The sequence below is a fragment of the Eubalaena glacialis genome, chromosome 2, assembly GCF_028564815.1.
Source record: "Eubalaena glacialis isolate mEubGla1 chromosome 2, mEubGla1.1.hap2.+ XY, whole genome shotgun sequence".
In the NCBI taxonomy this organism is placed as follows: domain Eukaryota; kingdom Metazoa; phylum Chordata; class Mammalia; order Artiodactyla; family Balaenidae; genus Eubalaena; species Eubalaena glacialis.
In genome coordinates, this window is record NC_083717.1 from 26,277,222 (window position 1) to 26,285,717 (window position 8,496).

Below are 8,496 nucleotides of genomic sequence, written 5' to 3' on the forward strand. Positions count from 1 at the left end.
GCTGGGGTGTGATTCAGTCCAAGTCCGAAGGCCTGAGAACCACAAGCACCAATGTCTGAGGGCAGGAGAAGCTGGACGTCCCCGCTCAACAGAGAGAGTGAATTCCCCTTCCTCCACCTTTGGTTCCACGTGGGCCCTCAAAGAATTGAACGTGGTCCATCATCTTGGGGAGGGGGATCAGCTTTCCTCACCCACTGATTCAAATGTGAATCTCTTCTAGAAGCGCCCTCGTAGCCACTGGCAGAAATCATATTTTACCAGCTACCTGGGCATCAGTCAGCCCCATGAGGTTGACACCTAAAATCAACCATCACACAAGCTGAAGTAGCAAGAGAGAAAAAGGGTCAGGGTTGGGTTCAACGGCCACCCTATTAGATTCCAAGACTTTTCACCCTTGGCTGAGACAGGCCGGTGGTGATGCAGGAGGAAAGAGTTCGGGAAGGATGTGATTCTCTCCGCGTGGATGTGAGTTGTGTTTTTATGAAGAAGCTGTAGAAACACTCAGTGTCCCAGAGGCAGAGGGTCGGGAGCTGAATCCCTTTGTGGCTTTTCCAACGCTTGTAAAAACAACTTCATGGCACCTCAGACACGCCAGCACCCGCCAGACCCCCTCCCTCCGAGGTTGGGGTCCAAGGCCCACGTTTCCGCGTTTTAACAATCCCAGCTGTTCCCTTTGCTGCCTCAGCCTCTTTTTACCTTTTGAGTCACCAGTGTAGCAATTTTATACCTTATGTAACTATATGTATTGAATCTTCTCCATTCGCGTACCTGGCATGGGCTGTCTTCTGTCTGAAACCCGCCCTGCGCCTTTCCAGTTTGTGGGTGTGAGCGAGTCCATCCCGGCCTGGAGGAGGGGGGAGGGGAGCCCAGTGGAGGCTGGAGGCTACAGGTCAGCGAGGAGGGAGGCTGGAAGGCAGTCTGTCACTCCTGCTGCCTGAGGCTCTGGGGCCCTGAGTGGTTAGGGGCCTGGGTGGTGTCGAGAGAGGGAGGAATCAGGAGACCTCTCCTCTCTCAGTCCTGGGCTGCATTGGGGGCTGCGTGTTGCACGCTTCGCTGCCTCTTCTGCCCCTTCCGTGTCAATGTCCCTGCAAAGAGCCAAGTCACCAGAGCACGTCTAACTGCCGACCCCGCTGCCTGCCACCAGCCACTGCTGCTTGTTCCCTGGTGCCTTCAGCGGCCCTTGTTAGGACTGGGAGAGTGGCTCTGGGGTCTGGCCTGGGAGAGACTGAGTTCCTCCGTGCCTGGTGCCTGGGTCCTGTCCTGACCACCAGTCCTCAGGGAACTCCGGTCCCTTCTGCAAACCCACACCCCCTGGACTGCCCCGACTGGTTCTCCTGGCAGCTCCAACTGGTTCTACAGGCTGAGGCTGCCTGGACTCACGCTGGGCCCTAGGGAGGTCTGGAAGCTGCCAGAAAAGTGAGGGCCTTGTGGGAATGAGGCAGGCTTGGAGGCTCCCTGTTACGTGCCCCCGAATTCCCGTGTGGAAGCCCTAACCCCTCCCCCATCACCTCAGAATATGACTATTTGGAAACAGGGTCTTTACAGAGGTGATTCGTTAAAATGAGGCCCATAATCTGGCTGGTGTCCCTATAAGAAAAGATTAGGACACAGGGAGAAGCCAGGAGTGCATGTGCCCAGAGGGATGGCCACGTGAAGAGGGTGCCCGTCTACACAGCAAGGAGAGAGGCCTCCGAGGAGACCAGCTGTGCTGACACCTTGATCTCGGACTCCCAGACTCCAGACTGAGAGACAGTGCCTGTCTGTTGTTTCAGCCCCCGTGTGGTGTTCTGGTATGGCAGCCGGAGTGGACTAAACCGGTCCCCAGCATCTTCTCCAGCTGATTTGAGTCCTCCTTGTGCTGGTTTCCCTCTGTATTAGTTTCCTGCATGTGACAAATTACCACAAACTCAGTGGCTTGAAACAACACAGATGCATTCTCCGACAGTCCGGGAGGTCAGAAGTCTAGAACCAAGGCTTCGAGGGCCTGGTTCTTTCTGGAGGTGTCAGGGAGAATCCGTTTCCTTGCCTTTTTCTAGAGGCTGCACAGTCCCTGGCTCGTGGCCCCTTCCTCACCTACTCCACCCTCCATGAGCTCCTGCTGCTGATCTGACCCTCCTGCCTGGCCCTTGGAAGGAAAAGCTGGTGGTATAGTTTCAGTCCAAACCCGAAGCAGGGGAGCTGCTGTCCGAAGGCAGGGAAGATGGAGGCCCATGTGCGATGACCCCGTGGTCACACTGGCTATAATCCAACTGCATAACACAGGGATTCTCCCAGCTCAAGACTTTTAGTTTAGTCATATCTGCAAAGTCCCTTTTGCCTTGTGAGTCCCAGGTCCTGGGGATTAGGATGACATCTTTGGGGAGGTATGGTGTGGTTCAGCCCCACTCCCCTTTCCATTCCGGCTCCCTAACTCATGCCTCCTTACAAATCTTCAGGAGCTGCCGGGGAAGCAAAAGATACGAGGTGTCCCGGCCTCCCACCCAGCCACTGCTTCTACATCGTCCCCACTAGGCCTCCACAGTGGGGGGCCAGTGAGAAGAAAGGCCTAGTCCTGCTCTGCAAGTCCATCCACTGTGGCAGAGAAATGCTGAACGGCTAAAAGGAGTGATTTAAAGTCAGGGTCTGGGCTCTGGGCATTGCCTCTGAGTGCAGGTGCTCAGCCGGCAGGGGCTTTCATGGTGCCTGAGAGGCCCCGCAGGGGAGGGACGAGTGAGCTGGTTACCAAGTGGCTCTCTGGCCCCTTATCAGCGGTGGGAGCTTGGAGGAGTCACCGGAGCCCTAAGCCTCAGTGGCCTCATCTGGAAAATGGGGACAATGGTGCCTACCTCACTGGGTTTGTCATGGGAATTAATTGGAAATTTCTTTTTTGCATGGAAAGAGCTCGGCAGAAAGCCGAGCACTTAACTGAGGGTTCAGTGAATGCTGGTCATAATGATGATATTCAGAATCTCCGCTCTTTCGTCTGTTCAGCCCTGCAGCATTCGGGGAGCTGACCAGGCCGTGCGGCTGCTGTGTGAGTGTGCAAGTGTGTGTGAGCATGTGTGCGTGTGTACAGGGATGGGCGCTATGAGGCCGCTGAATCTCCCAGTGCGGTCCTGATTTCCTGCAAGGGCCCCTCACGGACCCCTGCCCCAAATGTGGGGTCCTGACGGACCTTCCTTCCCTCCCCCTTAGTTCAGGCACTCCACTCCGATGAGAGGAGACTGCATGAAACTGACTTCATCTCTCCACCCCGAGGCCCCCGTGTATCCTCAGGGTTGACCCAGCATTAGTCACCCTGCGTGACTGCTGAGCCGTGCACCGGCCGCGACGCACCCCACGTGCAGACAGAGGCTCCGCGCTCCTGGAAGGTGCCTGTGTGTCAGCGCCCCGTGGTGCGCTGGGAGGGGTGTGTGTGTGTGATTGTGGGTGAGGGGTTGTGTGCGAGTGCACGTAAGTGCGAATATATGAGTGTGAGTGAGCGTGCGAGTGTGAGCGTGCAGCGGGCAGGCCGCGCGGGGCCAGCCCCGCTCCGGCACCGAGTGGAAGCAGCCCCGGGGCGGGGGCGCGAGTAGAGTGCGCAGGGCTCACAGGGGCTGGAGTCTGAGCGTGACCCTGCTGTCCTCCCCGATGCTGGGGAACTGACCCCAGCCTCAAGAGACTGAGACGTGATTTCAGGCTCGGCTATCCCGCTGCCTCCGTGGAGGCCCCGGTTCTGGGTTTGCGAAGGATGAGGGAGGCTGGGACTCCCTGGGGAGTGGACGGCGCCCATGAAGGAGCAAAGGCCACGGGGTGAGACTCACCTGGTCCGTGTGGCCTCCAGCAAAGGCAGGCCGCCCTGCGAGCTTCGGTTCCTCATGTGGAACCGGGCCGTGGTCCCCGCCTCCTTGGGCGCAGGAGAGGATTCAGTGAGGGGATGTCGGTGGGTTCCCATCACACAAGGAAGGGCCCAGCGCCCTGCTTGCTCAGCACTCAGAAACCCCATAATTACCAGGTCCCTCGCCTGGCACAGCACCTGCAGCCCTGCTCTCCCCCCACGCCCATCCCGTGCTCCCCTCCCCCTCTGCAATCTCTGCACGACGAGGCCGGGAGAAAGTCCTGCCAAAAAGCTCCCTCACCAGGGCGGAGGCGGCCCGGCCAGGTTCCTGTTTGCCTAAACCATAGCCGCAAGCCCTTCAAAGGAACCTAGCAAACCCGGATGGAACGGCTTGTTTTTTCCCACACAGAAGGAGAAGGAGACAGAAAAGTGTGCGAAGTCAGGCTCCACTAAGCTCACAAAAGGCTTTTTGTTCCAGCTGAGACGGGTGAAAAAAAAATCACAGAATTGGGAGAGGGTGTGTGCTTGTTTCTCTGCTCTTAGTGTTTAGGTAAAACCAGCCCCACCTGGCTTCCCTCCCCATCTGCCACCCCGAATCCTCTACCAATTAACCCTCTTCGTCTGCCTTAGAGAACTCTAGAGCCACCCAGCCAGCAGGGACTTCTGAGGTCTTTAGTCCAGCTGAATTTTAATTTTCCAAATAATGATACGTGATACTTATTAAATTAGATAGCTCTGCAGTACTTGTGCATGTTTTGTATTGTTGGGAGTGATGCAACTAAGGCTCCTGCCTAAGGTTAACCAGCTGGTCCCTGGCTGAGCCGGGGCTGGAAGCAGGTCACTTGGGACTCAGCTCGAGCTTAGCCTGTGATCCTCCACTGTCATTTCTGAACTGATGTGGACAGTCTGCTTGCTCCCGACCCTTTTGTCTATAGTAAAGAGAGATCTATATTAAGATTTGTTTGTTCCCATGAAATCATAAATCCCTCTAGGCAGGTCACTGTGTGCCTGGCACCCCTGCAGTTGTGCAGCGCACAACCTGTGAGGGGGAGCAGGGCGGCCCTGCTTCCAGGGTTAATCCAATAGTGTTAATTCATCCCTCTGGCATGCGTGGAACAATGCCCTTGGGGGGAAATTATGCCTTTGCTCCTGAGACTGGGGCTCCTAATGCACATAATCTAGTATAACTGGGCCCAGCTGTGTGGAAAGAAACCAGGAAGTAAGGGCTTCTCAGTCCCAGACACCCTGGCTGGGGAGGCCCTTGTGCTCTTAGCCAGGCTGGGCTTAGGGGGAGGTGGGTGTGTGGACAGGGGAACCATCCTTAGGGGGCAGACAGGAGGGTGTTTCTGGGGGACTCTGATGGGGCAGAGCTCTCAGGCCCAAGGCAGCTAGAGAAGGAAGAATTCAGTAGTTTCTGTCTTGACTCAGAGGCAGCCCTGTGAGTTTATGAGCTCTCCTCCCTCTCCATTATAAGCTCCATTTCTTCATCTGTTAAAATGAACAGAGCTCCCCTTGGGCTCATGTGCAGGCCCACTGTCCACTGGGCCACGGAGGAAGGCCCTGGCCTTGTGGGAAGAGTCTCAGAAAGGCAACCTTGCCATGGCCGCAGGACCGAAGGCAGAGTAAGGACTAATGGTGAGAATTTCTGGAGGGCACATTTTATCCCAATGGTGGGAAGAAGTTTCTATCAGTAATAAGAAAACCCTACAATCGAGGTACGGACTCCGTGGCATCTCGGCCCTCTCTGTCCCTCCCTAACTGAGCTACTGCTGGGAGTGTGTGTGTGTGTGTGTGTGTGTGTGTGTGTGTGTGTGTGTAGCTTAATGACACATCAAAAGTGTGCTGTGCAATCACATTCATGGTAAAAAAAAAAAGGAAGCTTTTTTATCCTCAGGTTCTGTTAAAGTAGATATATCTTGAGCCAACCAATCACTGACCCCTGACTACCAAGTTCCACCCCAAAATCAAGGCTCAGTGGACAACCCACTTAAGCAGCGCTTCTCAAAAAGTGATCCCTTGGCCAGACTCACTCGTGTCTGGGTGTGTCCACTTTGGAAAAACATGCCTACACCGAGTTGCTACGTTGATCTGCCAACATTGAGTGGGGTAGGCAGACGAGCATTAACTTCCTTTTGCAAAGGAGGAAATAAATACCTTGCTGGAGGTTGCACAGCCAGCAAGTAGCAGGCCTGGGAGAGGAAGGCGGGTCTTCTGGTTCCTTCTACTAAGCCTTGTCCCGGAACGGAGTGGGCTGCCTCGTCAGTTGCTGCAGCTCCAAAAAGATCAGATAACTGTGGGACCAATCCTGGAAGAGCCTCTGGAGCCCGGATTTGTACTGTCAAAGTGTCCTCCTGCTCTGGTCGGGGCAGAATTTTTAGGAGCATAATTTGGCACTGCACACCAGAAACTTTAAAGATGCACTATGATTTGACCAGTTATTTTCATGGCTAAGAATGTACCTTAAAGCAATAATCAGAAATGGACACTAGGTTAAAAAGTTAGACATAGGATTACCATATGACACAGCAATTCCCCTCCTAGGAAATAAAAACATACGTCCATAAAAAAAAAGTTGTATGGGAATGTTTATGGCAGCACTATTTATATTAGCCACTCAAATGAATACGAGCCAATGTTCGTCAACCGTTGAGTGGATAAATAAAATGTGACATATTCATACAAGGGAATATTATTCAGCAATAAAAGGAATGAAGCCCTGACACTTCCCACAACACGGATGACCCTTGAAAATATTAAGTGAAAGAAGCCTCTCACAAAAGACCATATACTGTATGATTCCATTTATATGAAATGTCCAGAACTTGTCTCTATAGGGAAATTGATAGAGACAGAAAGTAGATTAGTGGTTGATTAGGGCTGGGGCAGGTGAGCGGGGAGGAACAGAGATTGGCTGCTATGGGTATAGGGCTTATTTTAGGGGGAACAAAAACATTCTAAAATTAGATTGTGGTGATGGTTGTACAACACTGAAAATACTAAAAAACATTAAATTGTACACTCTAAACAGGTGACTTGTATGTTATTTGTATCTCATTAGAGCTGTTTTTAAAAAAATGGACACCATGATGCTATTCTCAGCAATTTAAAATAATAATAGCAAAATATTTAAAAATAATCCAGATCCCTAGGAAAAACAAATAATTAAAAAATTATAATATATCCATAGATGAACTATAAGCAGTCAACAAATGTAACATATAAGACTACTTTAGACCAAGAGAAAATGCTCATGATATATTATAAAAAATAAAATATAAAACATATGTAAAGCATGATCCCAGTTTTTTCTAATTTAAAAAAATAAAATGTTTTATTTTGAGATAATTGTTGGTTCACACTCAGCTTTAAGAAATAATACAGAGAGGTCCTGTGTACCCTTTACCAATTTTCCCCAATGGTAATATTTTGCAAAACTATAAATAGTACAACACCACAACCAGATACTGACATTAATACGTAAGGCACAGAATGTTCCCATCACTGCTAGGATCCCTCAGGATACCCTCTAAGGGCTATGCCCGCTTTCTGTCCCCATTCCCATCTTAACTCCTGGCAATCACTAATCTGTTCTCCATATCTATAATTTTGTCATTTCAAAAATGTTATATAAATGGAATTGTACAGTATACAACCTTTTGGGATTCAATTTTTTTCACTCAGCATAATTCTCTGGAGATTCATCTAGGTTGTTACATGTATCAATCATTCATTCCTTTTTAGTGCCACGTAATAGTCCATGGTGTGGATGGACTGCATTCACCCAGTGAAGGACATCAGGCTGTTTACAGTTTTAGGGCATAACAAAGCTACTATAAACATTTGTGTACTTAAAATTTAAATATAAGTTTTTATTTCTCTGGGATAATGCCCAAGTGTGCAACTTGGGTTGTATGGTAGTTGCATGTTTAGGTTTTTAGTTTTTTTCTTAGGAAACTGCCAACCTGTTCTCCAGAGTGGCTGTACCATTTTACATCCCTGCCTACAATGCATATATGATCTAGTTTCTCTGCATCATTGCCAATGTGGTGTTGTCACTCTTTTTTATTTCAATCATGAAGATACATAATGATATCTCACTGTGGTTTTAATTTGCTTTTCCCTAATAAATAATATTAAGCATGTTTTCATGTGCTTATTTGCCACCTGTGCATCCTCTTTGATGAAATGTCTCATGTTTTTTGCCCAGTATTTGCTAATTGGATTTTTTTTACTGTTGACTTTTGAGGGTTCTTTACAGATTCTAGATACTAGTCCTTTGTCAAATATGTGGTCTGCAAATATTTTCTCCCAGTCTGGAGTGGACATTCCTGACCTTAGGGAAAAGCATTCAGTCTTTTACTGTTAGGTATAATGTTAGCTGTAGGCTATTGCAGATGCTGTTTATCAAGTTGAAGAAGTTCTTCTCTACTCCTTTTTTTCTGATAGTTTTAAAATTATAAATGAGTGCTGAATTTTGTCAATTTTCTTTCTGTATCAATTAATATGATCATGTGAATTTTCTTCTTTTGCCTATTAATATGGTGAATTGCACCAATGGATTTTTTAAAAATTTAATTTAATTAATTTATTTTTTTATATGCACCAGTGGATTTTGAACATTGAACCAGTCTTGTATTTCTGGAATAAACCCCACTTGGTAATAGTGTATAATTCTTTTTATATATTGTTGAATTCTATTT